Genomic DNA, 27,034 nt, shown 5'->3' with positions numbered 1-27,034 from the left:
CTTGATGCACCGCCCATGGCTGGAAAAAACATGCTGCCAATTTTTGATAATACTATCTCATTAATTATGTACCACCATCTATGTCTACTTAGACATACTCACTTCAGTGGTTCTTGTAACCCAGATAATATGTATAGAACTGGAGCCTCAGAATTTTTTGGCATTTATCACTCTATCCACTCTTACTTCTAAGGATAAATCCAATGCTCTATAAATTAGCTAATCCATTAATGGGTCACTTCAAAAGTAATTCAATTCTCCTTTCTTTGTCTAATATAGGAAAAAGGGATGCAATTTAAGATTAAAAAATGGTGCACATATCACCGTCTCTGTTCGTCCAACTACATGGAATCATCAGAAGCTACATATATTTCCTTGAGCTTTATAAACAGACTATTTCTTTTTTCGGTTTCCAAATTGCAGAATTAAAGTAGTTTTCCAATTTGAAATAATAAAAAGGCCCATTTCAAATCTTCAAAAACACTGATCCTAAAATCTCTGAGTGCAACAGACTGCTGGCTCAGCTTATGCATAGCTTCGTCAGCAATGAATTGCAGAAAGTGAACAACTCTAGGCAACAGCTAATTTCAAGCATGGCTCTTTAGCTCACAATAGACAGAGCTCTCAGAAGATTTCAACCTGCAAAAGTCCTCATTTCTCTTTTAAAGCAACTAGACCTCTCATATTTCTCAGTCTAAGCAACCCAAAACCCAAGCAGGTCCTTTGTATCACTGTTATCAACAAAGCAAGTGAAATAGAGGACTGTCTATATTAAAGAGCCAAGGAAACAACTCCACCCAGCCTTACTGGTGGCTTTAATTAGGTAAAACCAGCCGCCTGTAAGTGTTTTAAGTGGTAACATACATCCCATTACAGACAAACATTGAGCACTTAAAATGTCAGTTGAAAACACAAACAGTCATACATGCCTATGCCCTCTGAAGCAATCTTCTGGTAAAGTACTATGTAGTCCTATGTATAATACCAATTGAAAGTTATATGAACAGAACAGTAGTCCTTTTTTGCATTGCAGTTAAAGAAAACCCATAAATATGATTTTGTTCTCCAAGTATTATAAAGTACTGTAAGTACTGATTAGAATAGTTTTTTTAGCAAACTATTAGAAACACATTTTGCCTCTTCATTCCTACTTTGTAGTAATACACTCTGGATGGGAACATAAATGGGAAATCTACTTATTTTCTTAGAAGCAAACTGCTGTTGATTTACATGCATAGTATTAATTGGCTATTTTATGGCTTTGCAAGAGGAAATGGGTGAGGTAATTTAAGTTCAAATATATGACTTGAATGAGTTTATCAAGTGGAAAAATGATGGCCTATTTTAAATCTAATGGGAAAAGATATGATAATATAGACTATAAAAACCCATGTACTAATTACTAATGGATTGTAATTCATAACCTTCAAATAAAGTTTTTAAGCCAGTTAATAATTCAAAAAGATGTGCTTAGTTTCTCAGATTTTAAGATTTTTCTTTGAATATGTGCAACTTGGAGGCAGGGAAGAAATTACATGAATTATATGGTCAGAAAGACAAAAAATATTTTGTGTTAATATTATAAGTTAAGTGTGGATTCATTTACCACTAAATAGTGAAGAACAAGTGTGTTATGAACATAACACATTCTCATCTGAAAGATGCTACAATTACACGACCATTTTAACAGGATTCTTAAATACACCAAATAAAAATGTATGTTCTTATACTGACAGTCATGTCTAAAGTTACTTTTACTAGAATATAAACTATCCTATTTGAGTAGAAATAATACAATTTTATCCTTTAATTTGCATGGTCAAAAATCAATTAATTACTTTGGTTGGTTACTAAAACAAGCTGACAGAGAAGACACTAAAGAAATACTTGGGACAAATCAATTAATCAATTATAAATTGACATGCTCATGTTTATTTGCCATATATATTTAGTACTTGTTAAAATATTTAGTACTTGTTAAAATAAATAAGCTATTACAATCAACATGATTAATTTCATACACACACACACGTATGTTCCTACAAAGTAAGGTTGCACGTTTATTGGTAAAAATCAAGCAATATGATTTTGATTTTTGTGAAAAGTAAGTTTCCACTATGATCTAGAGAATGATTCAAGAGTTATGTTTTCTGCATAATGAGCCTTCTGAAAGTTTTTAGTTTTACGATCCCCAATTCCTGTTTAAAGTACACCAAAATTAGGCAATATATAACAGCCTAACATGCTACAATATTTTTACCTACTCAGTATGCAGTCATTCTGTGGGTTAATTTTTAGTTTCAATTTTGACAAATAACAAAAATAAAATGTCAAGTAGACATTTCAGTAGCCGAAAAGTGTGATTGTTTAGGATGTCTAGATTCTATCCATTTTTATTAATAAAGAGTCATATTTAATATTAATCATGGTGTCAGGTTTTGAGGTTCAGGGTAAAAATTATGGCTTGAGTTAAATCATCCTAAAATTCATGCATTTGGGTTGCCATCTCATAACCATTTTATATCAATTGGAAGGGACTAATTTCTGGGCATACATGAATAAGAGCGGTCTAAAAACAACCAAAAGATGTAAGATTCATATTTTACTTGATAAAAAGTGGCTTATTTGTACAAGTGAGAGATTCTTTGAACTTTTGCTGAAGTGTGGCCGTTATCTTTAAAAAAAAATAGCAAGATGGTTTTCATGCTAAATCTCACATAGGTAGCCCTTGATTTACAGCTATGATTAAGCCTGCCAATTATGGTCATAAGTTCAATCATACAATGGAACATCATGTGATCAATCTGATCTTTAACAACCCTTTTGCTGTGATTGTTAAGCAAATTCAGTGGTTGTTAAGCAAATCCATTGTTTACTATGGGATTGTTTTGCCCAAAACATTGTGACCAGAGGCAAACAGCCATAAAGGCAGGCCTGCTATGAAATGCCCAAAATGTAGTCATGTGATTATGGTGCGAGGGCAGAACTTGGAAACCAGATCACGAGTACCTTTTTTGTGGTGTATTGCAACTTTGAATGGTTGCTAAGTGACCAATTGCAAATTGAAGACTACCTGTAGTTAATTCCTGAATCAAGATGTTGCTAAAACCCAAATCTTTAGGGTGTTAAACTGCTTTACAAAAATAAAAAACCATATAAATATATTAATACACAATTCAACAAGGCCTATTTAATGAAAAGGCCATTTTCCTACCTAAATTCTGCTACACTGTTTTCTTAATATGGATACATAATATGAATGTCACCTTTCCAAATTGGTAAACAAGATTATTTCTGTAAAATATTAGTAAAATTTCCCTGAAGCTAAGGCTGTGGAACTTTGAGATCCAGTACTCTAAGCAAAAGAAGATTAGAAACAAGTCTAAGCATTCTTGAAAATAAGCTTTTAAAAATGATTTAATTAATAGCTCCCAATGGAGCCTTAAGATTCAATTTATTAATCCCATTTCAGGAAATATTTTGGGCCAAAACAGACAGCTCTTACTGTTATTGCAGTTTGTAGTTTAGAGTGATTATACTGCATTTAAATCAAATTTTAGGATAAGTGATATTTTCTGAGACAGAGAACTTGAGAATACATAGACTATTAAAAACTGTCCTGTATATTTAAATGAACTAGGTATCTTGTTTACAACAAATCAGGAAAACTTCCTGTGGAGTATGAATGAACATTGGACTTACCTGAATGTTCGTTCTATGTGTGCTGAGTGAGTGTCCAAGCAATGGGTGTTAACTTTGTCTGATTCCCAAGAGACCGAGTTGGAATTTGTTTGGCCACACCTCTTCCTCCTGGCTGGGCTCCAGTTTTTTAATGAGTACCTGGATCTGGAGAGGCGTAACCTGTAAAGGAAGTTAATCCGCTCCTGCACCCTGGACCCCTATGGAACCAGGGAGGGGTTGGACTCTCATGAAGTGCACATAGAACGAACGTTCAGGTAAGTCCAACGTTCATTCTCCTGTGCGCTGCTTAGAGAGTCCAAGCAAAGGGATATACCCAAGCTAATTATTCCTAGGGCAGGAAACGGATGGGTCCAGGGCAGGGGTGAAATGTAAAATTTGTTACTACTGGTTCTATGGGCATGGCTTGGGAGTAATGTGACTGGGTGGGCCAACTTTTTTTAATTTTTAAAAGCATTTTTTCTACAACCACTTTGGCTGAAGAAGTTGTAAAAATGCTTTTAAAAGTCTCTGATGATCAGGCAACTCAGCTGGGATTGCCAGAGGAAAAAATGTTTTTAAAGGGTTCTGATGATTCCAGCTAAGCCGCACAATCATCAGAAGCTTTTTTTTTACTTTTAAAAGCTCAGCTGGGGCAGGGATTTTTGCTACCGATTCTCCGAACCACCTGCCATCATCACTACTGGATGAGGCAATCCAGTCCGAACTGGGAACATTTCAACCCTGGTCCAGGGTCCCCTCAACTGGAAGAACCTGCTGTAGAACCCTTCTCCTGAATGCCACCTCAGATGAAGCAAACTTATCCAATTTGTAGTTCTTGATGAAGGGTGAGGGCAAGGCCCACGTAGCTGCCCTGCAAATTTCCAGGATAGAAGCTTGTGTAGCCCAAGCCGTGGCTGCGCTCCTTGTTGGGTGCACTGTAATACAGCTGGGCTGTGGTCTGGCCTGATGATTGTAGGCCAATGTTATGCACGCCTTGAGCCAATGACCAATTGTGGATGGAGTCACCTTTGAGCCCATGGACCTGGGCTGAAATAAGACGAATAATGATTCAGTCTTCCTGAATGAAGCCGTTCTGCTGATGTATTTGCACAGAGTCCTGCATACATCTAAGGAGTGCCATCCCTGGGAGGTCTGGGGTTCGGACAAAAATCAGGTAAAATGATCTCCTGAGCCCTATGAAACCAGATGTTGATTTTGGGCATGAATTTTGGATCTAATCGTAGTATAACTCTATCTGGATGAAAGATGCATTAGTCTTTTCACACAGAAAGGGCTGCCAGTTCTGAAATTCATCTAGCAGATGTTACTGCGACAAGAAAGGCAACCTTGAAGATCAATATCTTGAAACTGGCATACCCTAATGGCTCGAATGGAGAAGTGAGTGCCTGCAACACCAGCAATAGATCCCAAGAAGGGTATGGGCAGCGGTTGTAAATTGGATGCTCCTTTCAAGAAGCCACGCACCCTTGGCTGTTGTGAGGGGGTTATCGCACTGTCGCAGGTCAGGATAGTAGCCAATGCTGCTAACCTGTCTGTGGAGAGTGTTTGTGTCCTTTATCCAGCCCCTTTTGAAAGAAGTCTAATATATATGGGATGGATGCTGATGTAGGAAAGTCTTGTCTTGGTGCACCAACGGCAAAAGGAGGTCCATGTGGCTTCCTATATGCAGTTCGTCGACTGACGGTGAGAAGCTTGAATGGTAGAGATGACTTTCTTAGAAAAATGGTCCTTCTTTAGGATCTCCCTTTCAAGTGCCAGGCAGCCAATTGGAGCCACTGAGGCTCAGGGTGGAGAACGCCACCATGGCTGAGGGAGATCCTGTCTGGAGGTATCTTCCAGGGGCGAGATATAGATAGGTTATTTATTTATTTTATTTATTTATTTGTCGAGTATGCTTTAGATAATATATATAAGTATAAGCATGAATTGAATACATAAAATGAATACAATTAAAGGGAACATTAGGACAGGGATGGTAGGCACGCTGGTACTCTTATGCACGCCCCTTACAGACCTCTTAAGAATGGGGTGAGGTCAACAGTAGCCAATATAAGGTTAAAATTTTGGGGATTTTGGGATGAAACCACAGAGTCAGGTAGTACATTCCAGGCATTGACAACTCTGTTGCTGAAGTCATATTTTCTGCAATCGAGTTTGGTGCAGTTTACCTTAAGTTTGTATTTATTGTGTGCTTGTGAGTTGTTGTAGTTGAAGCTGAAGTAGTCATTGACAGGTAGGACATTGTAGCAGATTATTTTAGGAGCTATGCTTAGGTCATACCTAGGTTCACTAGGTCCGCGAACCAGACTCATATGGGCTAGTGAGGTGCTACAAGAAGGACTCTGCCCTTTCCTTCAGGATTTTTCTGACGACTCTTGGTATGAGAGGGGTTGGAGGGAAGACATATAACAAGCACTGAGGCCATGGGCAGCACTGGTTCCCTCGGCCTCAGGTGTCTGGAATCTGGAGTAGAACCTTGGTAGTTGTGAATTCGTAGGGCTGGCAAAGAGATCTATACATGGTTGGCCGGATTTGGTTGACAGTTGGAAAAAGGTCTGGATAGAGTTGCCATTTGGCCTGATTGATGGTTCTCTTGCTCAACCAGTCTGCTTGGGTATTTGAGACCCTGGAGATGTGTCCTACTTACAGGGAAAACAGGTGTTTCTCCGCCCACAGACCAATCTCCACTGCTTTGTGCATCAGTGCCCTGGAATGTGTGCCTGTCGGTTCACATGCACCTTCATTGTACTTACCATGTGCGTCAACAGTAGCACATGGTGACCCGACAGCAGCTTTTGAAAATGATGGAGCGCCAGGTGCACTGCTCTCAATTCCAGCCAAGTGATGTATTTCAAGAAGTTGTCTGGAGACCATCAGCCCTGGGTTACTCAGGATTGCAGGTGGGTGCCCAGCCCAAGAAGGTAGCGTCCATGGTCAGGACTAGATGGGAGGGATCCTTAAAGAAATAGTCCTTCTCCATGGCTACCACTCTAATGATCTAAGCACCTTCTGGGGAACTCTGATCCGAGTGTTGGTGGTGCTGAAGCCGGCTTTTTGACTTGGTAATAGGCGCCATTGTAGGGGCTGGGAATGCAATCTTGCCCAAGGTACTATTGCCAAGTAGGATATCATGTTTCCAAATAACTGGTAAAGGAGTGGCAATGGCACCTGCCTGAGGGCTGTGACCTGTCGCACTGTCATCCTGATGCTGGATTGACACTCTTGGGAGAGGAAGACATGACAGGTCTGAATGTTGATCCTTGCTCCCAAGTGAAGCAGATTGGTAGAGGGTGTCATGTGGCTCTTCTCCAGGTTCACAGAAAACCTGTGGTCCTGGAGGATTTGGATCATGATCTAGAGGTCCGGTCTTGCTTGCTGTGTGGATGATGACTGGATCAATATGTCATCCAGGTAACATTGTATTCTGATTGGTCTCACCCATAGGTGAGTTGCCACCACACCCAACAGTTTTGTGAAAGTCCTGGGGGCTGACGAGAGCCTGAAGGGAAGGGCCTTGTATTGGAAGTGGACCTCCACGTAGCAGAACCTGAGGAACCTTCTATGAGGTGGTCTGATGGGGATATGGAGGTAAGCCTACTTGAGATCTATTGATGTTAAAAGATCTCCCTGCCTGATGCAACCCAGGATGGAATGCAGAGATTGCATCTTGAAACATTTGTACTTTGTACTAAGTTTGTACTTAGCTTCTTCAGATCTAAGATGGCTCTGCTTCCACATGATTTCTTTTGAACCAAGAAGAGAATTGAATAGAAGCCAAAACCCCGATGATATGCTAGTACCGATTCTATGGACAACAGATATTGGATCTTGGTTTTCATCAAAGATCTTTTGGTGGCATCCCTGGACACTGAGCATTGGCTGAACCGTCTTGGAGGTTCAGAGCAGAACTCTAGATTGAATCCAAGTGCCACTGTTTGTAATGCCCAGGCATCGGTGGTTGTGTCCTGCCAGTGGCTGGAAGATCTCCCAAGATGGCTGCCTATGGGATTCTTGCCTGGACAGTCACTTGTTCTGATGGTAAGGTCAGTTGCCGGCTCCCCGAAAGGGCCATCTGGCTTGCGGCTGTCTGGCCCAATCCCGAAAGGATGGTCCGTCCTGCAATTGATCCATGCCCTGGAGGTATGTCCTCTGATAGGTCAGGACATTGAACCCAGTGTCAGGGGTCTGAAAGGGCTGCCAGCGATAGAAAGGGGTACCCCTTCTATCCGCCTTCCTGTAGATGTGAACAAGGGCTTTCCTCGTGTCTTTACCTTCCACTAAAATAGGGTCCAAGGCCTCCCTGAAAAGTTTACCCCCCTTAAAAGGAGCTGATGCCAGTCTCCATTTTGTTTTCATGTTGGCTTGCCAATGCCTAAACCATAAAAGTCGCCTATAGGTGACATTTGACTCTAAGGCCCATTAGACAAACTTTGCCAAATTGAGGGTCGCGTCTGTAGAATACTCAGCTGCAGTGATCAGCTTATTGATGTCTGGATGCAGCCTTGTGTCCTCAGGAGATGCACAGGCCTGTATTTGGCAAAGCCAAATTAAAGAAGTCCTGGTGAAGAAGGATGCCACCGTGGCAGATTGAATTGCCCAGAGAGCCGCCTGGTGGGTCTTATGAGCAGATAGCTCCACCCTTCTGTCCTCAGTCTTTAAACTCTCAGCCTAATCAGATGGAAGGATGTTGACAGTTGGTTGTGGCTAGATTGGCCAGTGGAGCATCTATGGAGTTTCAGGAGCTCATCTAGATCCTGTTCCACAGTGTACATCCTCCTATCCATCCCACTGAGGGCAGGCTGATTCCACTGCCTTTGTATAACATTGACAAAGAGTTTGGAAGAGGGAGTAACCTCTTGCTCTGTGACAGGTTCTGTGAAGAGAAGTGTGCTAGGGTTTGAGGGTCCGTGGAGCCCTCATAATGCCTGCTGATTGCCCTAATGTTGGCAGTTGTTTTTGCCTTGAATAATGAAGTCTTAAACAAGTTGTGACGAAAGAGCCCAGAGGCTACTGGCTTGTCTGGGACAACATCTTCATCCTCTGAAAGGTTGTATTTTGCCATATCTTCCTCACCCATAAGCGAAATGTTGTTGTGATGTGAGCGTAAAGGAGATTGAGGCTCCAGGATATAGTCCCAATCAAGGTGTCCTGTAGAATTTATAACCCTTCAACTGGGAGAATCCAATGGCAATGGGGCTGAAATACCCCTCTGAAGGAGGGCTGTATCAATGCCTTTTGAAATGGTTTGCACAACTGTGCTGCACAGTTCCTGTGACAATGCAGAAACCTGATTTTCCTCCGGGGGAGCCATGTCACAGTAGGCATAAAGGTGGAAGAGGGACTGGAAGACCTATAACGAGAGTTGGACCCTGGTTCTAAGTTAATTGAACCCTGTGGGGAAATAAGTTCCCCTGCGTAGGCAGTTGTTTGAAATTCTTGCATCCCAGTAAAGACATTGGGAGACCAGTTGGGCTGATTCTCCTGATAGGTCTGAGGTAATACCTCCCTCTCTAAAAAAGAACAGGTGTCCTTACTGCTGCCTGGAACTTCAGGATCCCTGCTTGCCTCTACCATTTTCTAGACCTTAGCAAAATACTTCTCTAATGCCTTTTGTCGTCTCATGGCATCCTTTTCCAATGCTGATGAAAAGGAATGTGGGGTAGAGGTTTTGGACCTGGTAGAGGGTCCTTTAGATGTTAATCTTTTCTTGGAAGCCGGGGTCTCTGAGCTCTGATGTCTCGAGGAGGCATCAGAATTGCTGGAGGAGACTTCCGGTGGTTCTGCATGAGTTGGAGATGGCGATGGCCCTTTCGGACCGCCGCCCCCGTGATTCTGTTAAAGCCACTCAGACAGCGTAAATCAGCTGTCTTGACGGCTTGAAAACCCTTTTCTCGGGAGAAGAGGGAAAAGTGAGCAGCCGGGTGGGGGTAGGGCTCCCCAAGAGCTCCAGGAATAACTCCTGGGGACTGAAAGGTGAGAGCTCCCTGTTTAAACCTGGCAAATGCTCCAGATCCGGGAAACTTCTGCATTTTTGCAGAACAAAGTGCTCGCGACCATCTCTGCTATCAAGATGAAGATATTCTAATTACTTTAAGCAGACGGAGCGGAGGCAAGAGGCAGGGTAGATGTTTTAGACCGCATCTCAATCTTTGAAAGGTATTTGAGAAGAAGGAAAATGGCAGATTTGGTTAATACGGCATGAAAACAAAACTTAAGGAAGTCTTTGTTAACATCGTTAGCGCCTTATTAACTTTTCTTAAATTTGATGGATTTTATATCAAAGTGAAGAAATCTTAAAGAGAAAAGCTGAAGGTCTATAGAACTGATTTATCATTTCAAATAAGTGGTTTGAAAAGATTTGACTTCGTTGCAATTTATAAAGTTAAAGTAAGATGGCTTTTAAACGAATACAGCCTGCTGATTCTAAGGGAGCTGCCTCCCTAGTTCAAGTACACAAACTACAAGAGGAGTTGAAAGAATTTCTGAAGGCTCAAATTTCTGCTCGAGACAAAAAACTTAAGGAAATTGAGGAGAAATTATTGAAAATTAAAAATTCTGCTACAGCTGAGAATGAAGATTTAAAAGAAGTGAAGTCAGCCTTTATGACTATGATTGAATTTATAAAAAAACTGGATGGAAAAGTGCATGAGATTGATCAAATTAATTTGAATTTAAAAAGTCAAATAGAGGAACTTCGGAACAAGGTGCCGAAATCAGATGAAGAACGTGTTTTATTACAATATAAAACAATGGAATCTGCGCTGAGGGTGAGAAGTTTAAAAGAAAATAAGCAAGAGAATCTAAAAAAGATATTTGCAGAACCCTTTTCACAGGTGATTGGCTTGATATCAGTGGATCTTGAAAACCAAATTGAGAAAATTTACCGTGTCAACTCATGGGTCGCAAGGCAGAGACAGCTGCCAAGGGATATAGTGATTTATTTTACATCTAGGAAGATTACGAGTGAAATCTGGCAAGCCTCCTATAAAAGTAAAATTCAAATATTGGGTCAAGAGGTTTTGGTGTTGAAAGAAATTCCTTCCAAAATATTGAGGGACAGAAAAGAATATGCTTTTTTGGTAAAGGAGCTTAGAAACCACCAGGTATGGTATAGATGGAATGTGCCAGACGGACTAACAGTAAAATATATGGGAGGGAAGTATTGTCTTAATGTAGTTACCAAAGCAAGAGCTTTTTATGTTGAGGTATTGAAGGCTGGAAGTTTACCAGGGAGAAGGGAGTAAAGCAAACACAATTTGAAACTGGGGCTGTAACTTTGGGAGAAGAAATACAGAAAATAGCAGGGGAGGAGCAAAGGATGGTAATCTTTAAAAAAGAACAAGGAGTAAAGAAGCAACATTGTCAAATGAAAAGTGTTTCCTTTTATGGGAAAGGGTAAGTAAAAGTTTCTGAATATAAAAGAAATAGAAAGGATAATGTGCATTTGTTTGAGTCTGTAAGTCAAATGTGGGTGTATTAAATTTATGTTATTATTATATATGGTGGATTTATCTATTTTGGATAAAAATTGAAAGTAAGGAAGGATAATTTAAATTCATTTTGTTATATAAAATGTTTTATAGATGGTATTTGGAAATTAAGTTGGGGTATATTTGTTTTAATTTGTAAGTAAAATGAAGGAGATATATTTTATTGAGGTTATTTTATTAATGGTGGATTTAGTTACTTCGGATAAAAATTGATGTTGGGTCTAAAGTGTTCGGGGGGGGGAAATTAAAATTAAAATTAAAACAGAAAGGGAGTTGTTTAAGGTTAAAATGTTAAAATGGTTATAAAATATTTGTAAGTTATTGTGATGATGCTAGTGTAACATTGGAAGATGGATTATATGCTTGTTATCAAAGACTAGAGGTTGAAAATATTGAATTTGTTGGAAACTTCAATGTATCAGACTGAAAACCCACAAGAAAATATACCGGAATGAGGAAGATGGACTGACTATATTTAGAATAATAACTGGATGAAGAAACATCAAATATTTTATGAACGAACATTTCCTTCTTTTTTGTTTTTCTTTGTAGAGAAGGGGAGTTGAGGTTCTAGGGGAGGGATGGGAATTTATGGATAATTAGGGTATTCTAGCTTATTGTCAGATTGTCAGATCGTATACCTTGTAGTCTGCTCTGGGAAGTCAGGGGGGGAGGGGGTTGATGGTGGGTGGGGGAGGGGGGAGGATGTAATGGGGGAAAAATTTTATTGTAAAAGTTTTTCAATAATAAAAAAAAGAATTGCTGGAATGAGATTGACTGCAATCCGCCATTTTGGAACACTGAAACAGCAGTTAGAATGCTTTTGAAATGAGGCCTGGTAACCCAATCACAATAAGGCCTCCCTCCTTGGCCCTTAAATGTGGCTCTCCCCAAGAAGGAGCTGAGTAGCCAACTGTTGTTTGTATCTGTGGGCTCAGCAGATCTTGAGACGCCAAGCCAGCGAAACGGCTTGTCAGCATCAGAAAACAACGGCGATGGGGCGCAGTAAAGTGGTGTGAAACCGACATCATGGTTTCAGGCACGCTGACTAATCTGCAGTAATAGGCAAGGGAGAATGGCGTGAAACCGGCACAACGGTCACGAAGCCTCGATCCCTGCCTAGTGCGAAACTGGCACCATGGTTCCTCTACGCTAAATCCAGCCGCAAACTCACATGGGACCAAAACCTCGGTCTCCGATTTAGTGCACTGATTGCATGTGCTGCAGTAGATGGGCAGACGGGAAACCTGTCGCTGAATTCACCAAGTGCTTCGGCTGAGTGGCGCCTGACTGGGTAAGGGTTGCGAACTGCTGTCGCAGCGGTTTGATTAGCCCTATTGCAGCCATAGGGCTCCTGTGTTGTCCTTATGATTGAAATATTCCAAGCAAAGTACAAGCAATGTGAGTACTAAATTTTATGTCTCTCTAGGCCGACCGAGTTAAAAAAACTGGGGCCCAGCCAGGAGGAAGAGGTGTGGCCAAACAAATTAAAACTCAGTCTCTGGCCAATCAGATGACGTTAAAACACATTGCTTGGACTCTCTAAGCAGCGTACAGGAGAATATCACAGTCACAGATATCTTGGGTTCTTCTATGCTAAGGAATTCCATCTGTAAGCAGCATGGTTGTTAAACACAACATCATATGACTGCGCACACTTACGTTTTCATTTTAGCTGTGGTCATTCAGTGAATCATTGCAGGATGTTAAATGCAATGTCACATGACTGCAACTGGCAACTTCCTGCCAGTTTCCATATTGACTTTGCTTGTTGAAGGCCAGTTGTGAAGGTTGAAAATGAACATGTGACAACAGGATACTGCAATTATCAGAAATGGTGCAAACTGCCAAGTGTCTGAAATATCACATGACCGCTATGATGGCTGCAACTTTGAAGACTGGCCATACGTTTTCTTATTCAAGTAACTGTAGTAATAACTAAATGGTCACTGAACAAGTAGACAGTAAGTGAAGACCACCTATATTAGCATGGAAAGTCTTAATCTGGCATTCCATCTAAATTTTAAATAGTTCTGTTTTTCTCCTCAAGATATATAAGCTAATACATGTATTGTATACATAGAATGAGATTATTTTAGCGTAAAGAACATCAAGTCTTTTTGAGAAGTCATAATTTTGGAAGTGATTAAATAAATAATGAAAAACATGTTTAGAAGAAGAGCTGTGGTAATTCAGCTCATTGCCAGGAGTTCAATCCTTACCAGCTCAAGGTTGGTTCAGCCTTCCATCTTTCTAAGGTCGGTAAAATGAGGACCCAGATTGTTGGAAGCAATATTTTGACTCTGTAATCATTTAGAGTGTGCTGTAAAGTACCCTGAAGTTGCATATAAGTGCCATAACTGTTTTTAAAAAACTAATGAAACTTCTTTGCCTTGCATAAAAATATGCAACCAAATTTATTGCTCTGTAAATAATTGTTAAAAGTAGAATTGAATATTAAGCTGTATGCATATAACTTTGTAGACATTTTTAAATTGGCCTGAAAGATAAATGCAAATGTCTGGTGGCAATCTTTTAGCAATATGAAATCTAATGTCACAGTGTTACTGTATTTTTTGTTTATAATTCTACCCAATTTCTTTCACAAAGCAATCAACATTCCGAAACTAACAGGCATAACATTTGTTGATCATTAACTGCACAGGTCATTACAAAAGCAGCACAACCCTCCCTTAAGTTATCTAAAGACAATAATTTGCCTTTTATTTTTCCCATACTTAATCAGCCAATGGATTTAATTTTCACAATAGATTGTCAGCTGTAATGCAGTAATAAAGAATTTTATACACGTCCTGCAGTCCACATAATATTATTCTTCAAACTAGGAGTCATCGTGAAAGTGTGCTTATAAGCAAGACAGGAGCACTTATCTTTTGTGTAAGAAAAAGAAACTGCAATGGCATTGTTGAATCAAGAATGTATAGTCAGTGAAGACATTCCATTGTTATCTACCATCATTTTGATACATTCTTCCTTTTTAGAAAAACATTCTAAGGGCATATATTTGGATAAAGCAGACATTCTAGACTTAATTTTTTCCCTATTATTAGCAAAGCATGTTCTCATCAGAAAAAGGAACAGAGTGAACTGTAACATTACATCTCTCAAACAAGCTTCTGAAGAGAGCTACATACATCTAGCCTGGTGGAAAAGATTACAAGGCTTTTAAAAATGTTTAATAGAAAGCAATTAGTAACAAAGTATAATACAATTCCCAAGAAAACAATGTCTAACCACTTCCATAATTTTCCATACTATTATCAGGAGCTGACTTTAGCTGGAAAAAAAAACTTACTATAACTCAAATGAATATAAATTTAGACCTCTAAAGTGTTACAAATGGCATTACATGAGCCATGAAAATAACAACTAATAGTGCAAAATATAATTAAAATGGCGTGAGTTTGAAATGTAACACATACCAGGTGTCCAAGTATCTTCATCAAAGTCATACAATTGCAAAAGAAAGTTTAATTGGATATGTCTTTTTTATCTCTTTTCAGAGATAAACAAATTTCTGTATTAAATCATTTCTCTTTTTTTACTGTAAGATTGGTCAGAGACCATGATTAATGTTTATTTGATATCTCTGCCCTGAAATTTGAAGCAGTCTTTGAATTTGAAACTGCTCAGACTTCAGTGCAAATGATCAGACCCTCTTTTAACAATTCTAGAACGTGTCCAGTTTCAGTCTTACTGAGCAGCCAACTTGAAACTTAATGTAAGCATTATGTATTTTGAACATTTCAATTCTGAAATATTTTATCTAATGAATATTAGATAATTAGATATTAGATAATAATTAAGGAAACTATTATGACTTTAGATCTTAGTAATAAATCATAACTTTTATCTAAAAAATTAGATAATTTACTGGGATGGAAACTAGATTGCAAGTCACACTTTGAGAATATTGTATTAGCATGCTATTTTTATTATTTTTCATTTATTAAATTTCCACCCATCTCGGGCCACGGCTCCGCATCTAGCACAAGTGCCATGTTACCTTCTCCAGCCCTGCCATGCAGTGGAAAGGGCGACCCGGAGTCAGGCTTGACACTTGGCTTGTGCCACCCCGCATTCCTGTCTCCCTGTCTGCTGCCTGATGGGCGGGCCGGATCGCCATTTCTGCCTTGCGTCCAGCGAGGCTCCTCTGGTGGATGAAGCTTTGGTGCTGATCTTGGTCTCACCTTCTTCTGCTGGAGACCTCTGGATCTCCCCCCCACCAGCCTTACCTGGCCCTCTACTGGCACCCCTCGACATGTAAGATGTCGAGCCGGCCACACCCACCTGGCCCTTTGAGGGAATAATGCTGATGTGGCCCTCAATGAAATTGCATTTGACATCCCTGCTCTACTTATATATTTGTCATTATTCCTCCACCTCACTGGTTGAATAATACTCAAAAGAGCAGGCATTGACAAACACTTTTTATTAGCAATTCTCCTGATTTTTTCTCTACCATACACAAGTCCTTCTCCTACAGTGTCAAGAGGAATGTCGGAATTCTGTTAATCAGTAAACTTCAATCAGTAGTTCAAATTTACTTCTTTCTCAACAGGGTCTTTTCTTTTCAGTCTTAGCTTGGAAGTCATTACTATGCAACTTCTTGCTTGCATAGGCAGGATGCCCTATGGCAGCTAAGTATGGTTCTTTCTGGGGAAAAGATAAGGGGATTGAGAGCTGCTATTTTTATTTTGAAAATCTGGGATAACACAATATTAATTCATTTTATCCCTAGAGATTTGTAAGCATGAGGAAAAATAAAAACTTCCTGCTCATTCATTCCTCTGAATAAATTAATGTGTAAAAAAAAGGCAATTCACTGAATTTAATTCTTAATTTATTCTGAAATATAAGCCTATTTTACCCTGCATGGAAAGCAAAAACGTAAGTACTATATGAAATTGTTATAATGGTTTTCCCTGTTATTGTGAGAAGTCTTCTCAACACATGCATTAAACAGAAACTCCCAATCAGACATGAAGACGGCAAGCAAAAATGCACATTATATAATGCAAACAAGAAGAATAGTTAACTACTGCTGCCTTCTTTAAGAAGCTGCAGTATTTACTTTTTAAAAAATGAAACAATCCTATTAAAGGGTCTCCCCTAAGCTTGCTACTCTTTCTAGGGTCAATGATCTTAGGCTGCTTACAGGGGTAAAATGCTCCCAGTTCGGTCTGATTCGTCCGAACTGGTAGTAAAAAAGGCTACAGGTTCACGGAACTGGTAGTAAAAAATGTAAAAAACAAAAAAGTTCCGCCGATAAGATGAGTGACATGCGAAATGCTCTGACGAACACAACTGAGCTGCGCGATCATCAGCCTTTTTTTTTTTTACTTTTAAAAGCATTTTTTACAACCTATTCGGCCAAATAGTTTGTAAAAAAATGCTTTTAAGAGGTAAAAAAAGGCTCTGGCGATCACAGCTGAGCTGCGCGATCATCAGAGCCTTTTTTTACTTTTAAAAGCATTTTTTACAACCTATTCAGCTGAATAGGTTGTAAATAAATGCTTTTAAAAGTAAAATAAAACATTGTGCGCCACAGCTGATCACCCCCCACATGCTGTTCTACTTACCCCATGCCTCCTTTTGTTGTGCACTGTGCACACATGTGCCCGCACCTCACATTTGGTGCGTGGTGCGCACTGCACAACCAGTGAACCGGGTAGTAAACCGGTTCAGATTTCACCACTGACTGCTTATTAATATAACATATACAATCCTGAACTGCCAAGATATTCCCAAAAGCTAGCATAAAGACAGGAACAGGAGAAAAATATAAAATATATGGCAGACCCCAGACAAAAAGAATGTCATGTAATTATACTAAAGAGGAATACATGATGAAAATTTATTACAATATCTTGAGTAACCAGAAATGGCTGCATCTTACTTTGCTGCATATTAAATCTATCCAAATGAAATCAGAAATATCTATTTCTAGTTTGGATAGTTCGATTACAATCCTGGAATTCTAGGTTAATTTTTAAAATAACTAATAACTTTTCAGTAAATTAAAATAAAATAACTAATATCTGTTATTTGTGAATCTACAACTGTAATATAGATCTAATTATTTTTCCTCAACTGCTTGTCAGAATTTGCCCAATGTCTCATCTCAGCCCAGCAGAAAGTGTCCAATGTTTTAGTTTCATGAAATATGCTGGATATCTGTAGTATTTTCTGAGCCTTGGTATTAAGCACACTGGTATTGTTAATTAACATTTTAAAAATATATATTCTGCACATAGCAAATGTTTAAAGTACATTTTATCTTGCAAAATTGGAAAAAGAAACATAAAGCTCACCTTATTTGATTTAATATCAAACAATCTTATTTACTTTTTTAGAGAATGCTTCCATATTGGCTTCATGTTAGAGATAGTTCAGTAATAATTAAGAGATAGGAAAAAAATCCTAAGAAAATACATATGTTAATAATAAACAGACTTCAAGGTCACAATCCACCAGAAACTTGAGCTATTGCTACTGTAATCGACAGAATACACTGCAGTACACTGAGCTATCTTTTTTAGCTAGAATTTCTTCATGATTTAAAGCAACCCTGCTTAGTCAACTCTCAATGAACTTTGACCAACACATACAAAGCTATATATTCCCATTAAATGGATATTTGACAATACAAATATATATATCTTTATATAACACCACAGCAGTCTTTACTGCCATCCTTTAATCAGTGATTCATAATGAAAGGTAAGTTAATCAATACAATGACTAGGCTGTAACAGACAAAAAAACCTCTTATGAAATAATTGAAAGTCATAAAGAATTAGGTGAAGGACCTAACAATTAACTTATTATAATATTAAAATAAATGTATTTGCCATTTGATTCCCTATCTGTGTTATTTCTTTCACAATTTTAAAAAATAACATAAAACAGGAAATATATTAAATCTGATTTGTAACTACGTTTTCCCAAAAATAGGACATATCCCAAAAATAAAGCCAAGCTAAATATACACCCTCCCCCCAAAATAAGCCCTAGTGAAGGGGTGGGCATGGCCAGCACAGGAGGCAGCCCTTTACTTCCCTGGTTACCTCATGGAGGTTTAGCCCCTTAATTGCTGCCTGCTGATCAGCTGAGTCAGCGAGGGCTGTGTAACTTGGCCCAGATCTCCAGCTGCAGCCTCCTCCTGCTAATCATTCTTTACTTGAGATTGTAGCATAGACACACATCCCCAAAATGCTCCATCCAAAGACTTCAGCCTTCTAATCCATGCTGATCCCAAAGAAAGAATGGTGTGTGGGTGTGTGGGTGCGTGCGTGTGTATGAGAGAGAGATCTGATCCAACCTCGGAGAAGGCTGGTAGCAATGTTCTCTCCATCCCTCCCTCTCTCTCACACACATATGCACACACAGGTCCCTCACCCCCTCAAGGCAGCCACACCCCTGCGAAATCCTGTGCCCCCCCCGCTGCCACCTGCGGCACCAACCGTAAACCTCAAATGCCTGCTCCTGCTCCATGGTGGCATCCCGCCTGTTCTCGCCCCTATGCCCAGGTGCCATGTGTGCATAGCCCATGCTACCGAGAGCCCTCCACAGCAGTCCAAGCGCAAGTATTGCTGCCCCGGGGCTTCCTTGGCAGGGCAGCCATGGCGGCAGGGAGACCTCAATGCGCAGCAGACGGAAGTTGGCAGGTTCACTTCTGTTGGGGGCAGGGCAGCGGCTGCGTAGTGGGGCAGTCACAGAGAACTGGTGCATCCTGGTGTTGCTGTTGCTGCCATCTCCACCTGTGGAAGTCCGGGCCAGCCCCCTGTGGCCAAGCTCAGCTGTGGGTAAGGAGCATTGCCCATGGCTGGGCCAGCCGAGCTGTGTCTGTTATGGCTGTCCTCAGCGTGGCTGTCCAGTATCTCGCTGCCTGGAAAGAGTAAGCGGGCCTGCGGGAGGAAGGGAAGGTGGAGAAGGGTTCCGTGAGACTCCCTTCCCCAGGAAGAGTCTGGCCTGGTCGCAGTCCAGTCCAGTGACTCCTGAGGCAGAGGGGCTTCCTAGGCTTGCTAGCGGGTGGTCCGGTCAGTCAGCGCTTGGATGAAGAACCGCAGGGTGATCAGAGTGGTGAGGAGTGGGGATCCCTCCAGCAACCATCACCACAGAGCAGGAAGCGCACTCCCAGAGTGGCTGCTGCTCTGGCTGGGGTTTGGAAGCCGCAGAGCAAGTTTCGGGGAGAGAAAAAAAAAGCTGCTTCTGCTTTCAGCTGCATGCAAGGAAAGCAGCAGAAGTCTTTTTTTCTCTCCCCCAAACTCTGCTTCTGCGGCTTCCAAACCCCAGCCAAGGCAGCAGCTGCTCTGAGAGTGTGCTTCCCACTCTATGGTGATGGCTGGAGCTGGACCCTGCAGGGAGAGCTGGCCCAGGCTGTGGCTTCCACATGGGTGCCGGCGGCATTGGCTATGAGCTAAAGGACCTGGTGCTCACCGGATTCACCCACATCAATGTGGTGAGGCCTGGAGGCACGCGAGCAGGGGGACAGGCAATTGTGCAGCTTGGTGCCTTCGGGCCACTCCGTTCTACACACACACAATCTGCAGGAGGAGAGGGGCTTGATGGCAGTGCACGCAGGAAGCATCTCTCTGCTGGATTCCTGGCTGTGAGTGCTCAGGCTGCCCAGGCCCTCCTGCACCTCCGAAATAATAAGAACCTCAATAATAAGGCCAAGCCCTTATTTCAGGGTTGAAAAGAAAATAAGACCCTGTCTTATTTTCAGAGAAACGTGGTATTAAAAGATTAAATGACCAATGGATGTTCCTCTCCAGGAATGGACCATGCTCCCTTCTTGTTCATTCAAAAGATATTCTAATCTGACATGCCCCTACAATGTGATGGGGCTTCCCAGCTGCTTTGGAAAGTGTTTAACTTTCAACTTACTTGTTGCTCTAGAAAGCAATTCCAGTGACATTTTAGCAGTTTTCTGGGACTTCCAGAAGACTTTTTGATGGCAAGAACATCTGTCATCTCCGTCTAGAATTCCCCTCCATATATTTTTCCACTAAATGGAAGAATAGCTTTGCTACTGTCCCAAGAGTACCCACCTTGCTTTTTTTCCTCCCCACGTAAAGAGCAAAAACTACCAAAAGTTGCCTGCTTTTCATGTTCTCTCAGTGGAAGTCTATACAATAGTTGGCTAATGCAAGGAAAGCATGGAGTCTACTGCTAAGTACAATGGAGAAGTGCCTCCTTTCTCAAATAAGTAAGGTTAGAGCAGAGGTTCCCAATCTTTTTTGGTTTGCGGCTCCCATAACACTTCGGATTTTTTCCGCGGCTCCCTTAATAGGTACATCCGATTTTTTTTTTATTTTTGTCTTTTTAAGGTTTTGGAAATCTACTTTTTAGATCGTTAAGGTTAGGTTAATTGAAAAATAAATTAAATACGAGCTTTAAATTCACAATTTAAAGAAGGTCTGCCCGTCTGGATTTGCTGATGGACGCGCCGTCTCCTTTGATAAGAGCAACCTCTGCAAAACTTTCCCAGAAATGAAAGTCCCTGCTTCGGTCTCGGAGTTTGACCTCTCACGATCCCCTTGTTCCCTCAAATCTCCGCCTTGTAAAAGAGGTGACTGTTCTCGCCTCCAGCCTGACTCACCTGGGAGGAACCAACAAAATAGTTTTACTATTTTCTGCGCAACCCCTCTTTCCCGATGCCATCGAGTGTGATGGCCGCAGCCATGTTGAACAGCGTGTCAGGGCAGGCGCTGGATTCAAACGGGCAGGCGAAGCCGGCGCTCGCGCTTCTCCTTTAGTCCGTCGTCTGGGCAGGCGCTGTGATTCAAACGGGCAGGCGAAACCGGCGCTCGCGCTTCTCCTTTAGTCCGTCGGCGGCGGCTGCCGTCTTCCTACCTGCTGTGGCCTGTCCCGCGGAGGGTGTGAGTGCGGCTGCGCAAAGGTCCCTTGGCTTTTAGAGTTATCCCAAGTTGCAGTGTACGAGGCCCGGTCGCTGCGGCCGTGTCCGGCTTTGTGCATCTGGGATCTCGCAACACCGCGTATGGAGCAGACGCTGCTTCTTCGCAGCGCCCTTATGACGATAGCGCGGCTCCCTGGGGAGCCGCGGCTCACACTTTGGGAATCACTGGGTTAGAGGATAGTATCAGTGGATGTACACCTGCACAATCCAGAACCCGTTCTATTGATGAACAAATAGAATATTTAAAAGTTCACATTTGGTGCAGAAAACATCTGTGTATACTCAGAAAAAATTTACATCTGAAGTGAAAAATGCCAAATAGTACATTTTTAAAAAAAAATTTACATTTATATCCCGCCCTTCTCCGAAGAGTCAGGGCGGCTTACATTGTGTAAGGCAATAGTCTCATTCTATCTGTATATTTACAAAGTCAACTTATTGCCCCCCCAACAATCTGGGTCCTCATTTTACCTACCTTATAAAGGATGGAAGGCTGAGTCAACCTTGGGCCTGGTGGGACTAGAACCTGCAGTAATTGCAGGCAGCTGTGTTTTAATAACAGGCTATCTTACAGCCTGAGCCACCAAATTCTAATTTGGTAAGGTAAAATGCATCTTGTGCTGATTCTTTGTATGCTGGTGTAGAATGCCATAGAGCTGGGCTTGAAGGGAGTATTCAGAAGTTGTTACAGAAATGACAAAGACAAAACCATTTCTTATATCCTAAGAAAAGAGACAGTATTAAGAAGAGATTCAAGGTGGCTTCTTTCTGATTCTACAGGATTTGGAAAAGATGAAAGTTAAAAACACAAGCAGACTTGCAGGATTCTGATATTTTAGACTATTGCCGAAAAAAACTAATTCCATCCTCGTCTCTCTAGGGGGACAGTTTCTTAATCTCATCTACTTTGTAGGCCTGACAACTGATTATTTACACCTGAAACGCTAATATTTACACAAATAATTCAGCCACTTTTCAATTAGGGCTCTTGGACAATCACTGGGTTTATAAAATAACAAACTGGATAACAAACTGTTCTGTTTCTTTCTACATTTACAGTAATTGTTGTGAGATACCCTTAATACCCAAAGCAAAAATTCCAAAATCTCAGTCTGCAGATGTGTTTCTATATCTTGAAATCATCAGCTGCTCATCATTCACAAAAGGTTATGCAGCACCAGCAGAGACTTCTGTGTTTTGGCACCCAGTCTAGGAACTCAAACATTATTATTCTATCTATTTATTCTTAAAAGAAGTTGAAGATTATATTTAAAATGGTATTAAAAATAATCCATTAACTTTAGCTTAATTTTGAAAGATTTTCATAAATATAAGAAACTTTGAATTATGAGAATGATTAATGAGAATAAATAAGCATTCCAGTATATTAGTGCATGAGCACAGGACTTTGTCCTTCAGATCATAAACATACCAAGAAATTTAAAATGTACATCTAGGCTAGTCTTAAATTAAAAAAAAAAAAAAAACTTCCCTTGAACAAGATTCTTAATTTGATTTCACAAGTATCTTGTCAGCCTTAACAGGTAGACCGGGGTAAGAAAAAACAACCAGATAAGCTAATTCAACTTTATAGTAAAGTTACATTAATAGAATCTTGCAAATCTGAAGTAAAACTCTCCTGCCATCTCCTTTACTGTCAGAGAAACTAGGAGGGTCTCTCCAGAGCCTCTTGCTTCACTTATTCTCCAGTGCAGGCTACACCATCTCTTATTTGACTGTTCCCTAGGCAACATGTCTCTGCTCCGTCTCCCAAGGTCTTTCCCACATACCATTACATATCATCTGACAAAAAAAGATATTAGAACATCTTCAGAAATATGTGATTGCTGAAATGAGTTCCTTCTTTAATTTTCAGCAACAAAATATTAAATTACAGAATATGAACATATTCTGAATATATACATATCATACAGTATAAAGCAGAACGGTACCACTCACTATGTAGGATTAATCTTTTCCTGAATACAAAATAATTTATGATTAAATAAATGAAAGAAAAACATGTATACATATTGCCAGTTCTATCCCTTCTTTCTTATCTTAATTTTAAGTAGAATTTCCAGTGTAACTGTGGTATCAGCAACCATATAACTAGACTGTGTTTTTTTTAGTTTTTGACAAATGATTTTCCTGCACTGTTCCTTTACTTGTAGAGTTGAATGAACTTCTCTAGGGCAATCTTAAACTCCAGAGAAAGTGTTTCACACCTAATCTTAGTCCTCCTAAAACTAGTCTGTTTTCATCAAACCAAGGTATGAACTGGTCAATAGGGGTCACTGCTAAACAATGCTAATTTTCAACAGAAACCCACCCCCCCCGAAAAATCCATGTTTTTATGGCCAGTGCCCTTATTAACCAGGCTCCAGGACAGTTTATCTAACTAGATATTTAAAGTCCATCTTCACCTTTCTCAGCACATTCTCTAATACAGCAAAAACTTGTAAAGTTACATGGAAAAAGCCGCACAGTAATAAAACTGTTTTACTAACATGGGCCATTTTCCTCCATGAAAGTCAACTATTTCTGTTTATGCTTTTAAATAAAATTTCACACGATATACTAAAAAACTGCTAAATATTACACCTATCCACAATAACATTCTAAGCTAGTAATTACAATTGTTGAGTCTTGTCAGCATAAATAGCTTCATTAAAAGCTTGAACAGTGCCTGCTATTTTTTACAAACAGAAGCTTTTAACTTGCACACAAATAAAGAACTTGCATTTCCACAGATAATACACATTTTGCAGTCATATCAGAATGCTAATATTTTGAATTTATCTTATCTGACCAACCTGTAGTTCCAGGTTCCATGTAAAAATATAGCACCCATGGTTAATTACAACATATCCTACACATAATTTATATAGAGAAATGTGCACAGGATTTGTTATACTTTCCTAAAAAAATAAAAAGATAAGACATTTTAACTCCTAGTAATTTTTTCTTTCTCAAAGATTTTTTTAAAAAGCAGCTAAACCCTTTAAAATTATAAACCTTTTTACACTTTATAAGGTGCATCTCAGTAATTTATGTTTCTTTGTTCTGAAGTGCCCTGCACACGAAGATATTACAAGCTTTTAGATTCTCTAGTCCTGACCCCCCTCCCCTCCCCTTCACCCACCTCCACAAATGAGAAAATTATGTTGAAAAAATTTCACAATCTTTGAAAAAGGAACAAGATTGTCATTCAAGAAATCTGTTTATAGCACAGAAATGTTTAAAATCACAATTTTCCAGATCAGGAATGAACAACGTGACACACACACACCCTTGTGACCACTGAAAACCATTTCCATTATACCGTGGAGAACAATCCACATTATTTCTGGTATTTTTATACTGAAAAAATAAAACAAGTGTGGCGTAAGGCCTAAACCATATAAAGCAGTCGTTTGTGTAATATTGCCCTCTCTACTTTGCATCATTGCTCTCTTCCATTAAGTTAAATTTCCAGCCACCAAAATTATACCAACTTGCTTCTGGTCATCACCATGAACTACAAGAGTACATAGCATACAGAAGATTTTATAGACATTATAATTCACTCCTAATGTTACTTTTCCAGCACAGATTGTCTCTACTGCTTACTTCACAGACCCACAACTTCATGAATAATGCTAACTATCATTCAGAAAGGTTGTGTATCTATCAGGAAATTGTTTATTATTTATTTATATCTCACAATTATTATTTTTATAAATAACTCAAGGCAGCAAACTCATGTAATAGACATGAACACCCATTTTCTTCACAAACAGCAACCATAAGGTGAGTTAGGCTGGAAGAGAAGGATTGGCCCAAAGTCATCCAGCTGAGTTTCATGCCTAAAGTGAGACTAGAATTCAAGCTTTCTAATCTGGTGTCCTAAGCTCTAGAAAAAACTGGTTTACTTCTGTGCTATATGATGGTATGACCGCTCGTGTTCTGGATGACGGAGAAGCTTCAGAAGCCTTTCGGTGTTACAACAGCATCAAGCAAGGGTGCGTGTTGGCACTGACCACACGTTTTCAGCCATGCTGTCAGACACCTTCCAGAAAAATTCCTTGGTAGTTAGCCTGAGATATAGGACTGATGGGAAACTGTTCAACCTGCAAAGACTCCATGCTGTCACAAAGATAAAGGAGACTGTGGTACATGACTTGCTGATGACTATGCCCTGAATGCTGGATCAGAGCAGGAAATGCAAGCCAGTGTGGACAAATTTGCAGCAGCATGTGACAACTTCGGCCTTCTCATCAACATAAAAGAAGACTGAAGTGATGCATCAGCCAGCTCCAAAAGCCCAACACCAAGAGCCCACCATCACAGTGAAGGAACAAAAACTGCAAGCAATGGACCAGTTTGCATACCTTTGGCAGCACCATCTCCAGTGCAGTGACAATTGACATTGAGGTCAACTGCAGAATCGCCAAGGCAAGCTCTGCTAAATGCAGAGGAATAAGCCTTGTTATAAAGCCCAAAGTCTACTGAGCAGTACTGCTAACTATCCTGATGTATGCCAGTGAGACTTGGACTGTATACAGGAGGCACGCTAGGCAACTGAACCATTGCACATGACCTGCCTCCACAGACTTCTGAGGATCCAGTGGCAGGACAAAGTGCCAGATACAGAAATCCTCTCCAGAGCAGGCCTGCCATCAGTTCACACCCTGCTGGTGAAAGCCCAGACACACTGGACAGGCCATTTGACAAGGATGCCAGACCATCGCATCCCTAAACAGCTCCTCTATGGTGAGCTGTCTTAAGGAAAGCGATTGCATGGGGGACAAAGGAAACAATGCAAAGACACCTTGAAAGCTTCCTTCAAGTCCCTGGATATTGACACTACTTCCTGGGAAACCCTGGCACAAGATTGATCGACATGGCGCACACTGATCCACCAAGGCTGCCAGACATCTGAGGATAGTAGAACAACTACAGTATAGCACAAGAGAAGCAAGCACTCAGCAAAGCCAGAACTGCAAATGTTGCAACAATGGTGTCCACGTCTCCCCGACATATGGCAGAACATTTTGTGCCCATATAGGCATTACCAGCCACCTGCGGACACATCATGGGCAGCCCACAACCTGTTAGATGTCAAGGTCCTCTTCGAAAATAATGGACGAACTTCATCATCTAATCCATATTGAAAATATACTGGAGCTTAGTATAAAAGATATATATTTTTTCTATATCCACCTACCAAGCATTCTGAATGAAACAATAATAATTACCAGGTTATGCCCAGGTTTTTAAGGGCGCTTTTAAGTTTTAAGAAAATGTATTTCAAAAATTCAATTTTTCTTGTTAAACAAAAAACAGTTCTGTGGTGCATGCGCTGAAGCGACATGTCATGCTGCTTTCCTTGAGCATCTTTCAGTACCCAAACCTAATACTCTTTGAGAACCTCCTATAGGTATTTCCTCCTTAACCAATTTGTTGACGATTCGAGTGCAAAGACATGCAAGAATTCCACAGATTTCTAATGTGCAACAAGCAGAATATTAGCGTATTACTGAGTAAGATTTGTTTCTCATTTCAGATTAGAAACTAGTGGAACAGGACAAGTGAAGGCAAGCCAAACGAAAGCAACATGATAACGTTGCATGCATACGGCTTCACAAGAGGGCAGGACTGTCAGCCAGCACAAGCCAGCAAGGACATTTGTTCAATAGTTACAAAGGTCAAGCAGAAAAGTTCTCCACTGTTCTCATTCAGAAGAGGAAAAGAAAGGGGAAAAAAAATCCTTGCATCAGGAACAAATGAGAGATTAGAAACAACAGTAACAACAAAAGTAGATTATATCATATTTGCAGGGTAAGCAAACAGTATCCCTATGTCTTTAACAGTAGGAGAAAACAGAAGCTGCAAGGAAAGGGTTGAATAGTAA

At 40.4% G+C, this 27,034-nt stretch overlaps 1 protein-coding gene across 2 annotated transcripts in view; it reads right to left on the bottom strand.

Annotated features, from left to right (window-relative positions):
• Nucleotides 1-27,034, bottom strand: part of FAT1 (FAT atypical cadherin 1) — a 160,631-nt gene that overhangs the window by 116,916 nt on the left and 16,681 nt on the right. The window lies entirely within an intron of this gene.

Source organism: Ahaetulla prasina, chromosome 8, assembly GCF_028640845.1.
Source record: "Ahaetulla prasina isolate Xishuangbanna chromosome 8, ASM2864084v1, whole genome shotgun sequence".
In the NCBI taxonomy this organism is placed as follows: domain Eukaryota; kingdom Metazoa; phylum Chordata; class Lepidosauria; order Squamata; family Colubridae; genus Ahaetulla; species Ahaetulla prasina.
The sequence above is the reverse complement of the archived record's forward strand: the minus strand, read 5'-3'. Positions and strand labels throughout refer to the sequence as shown.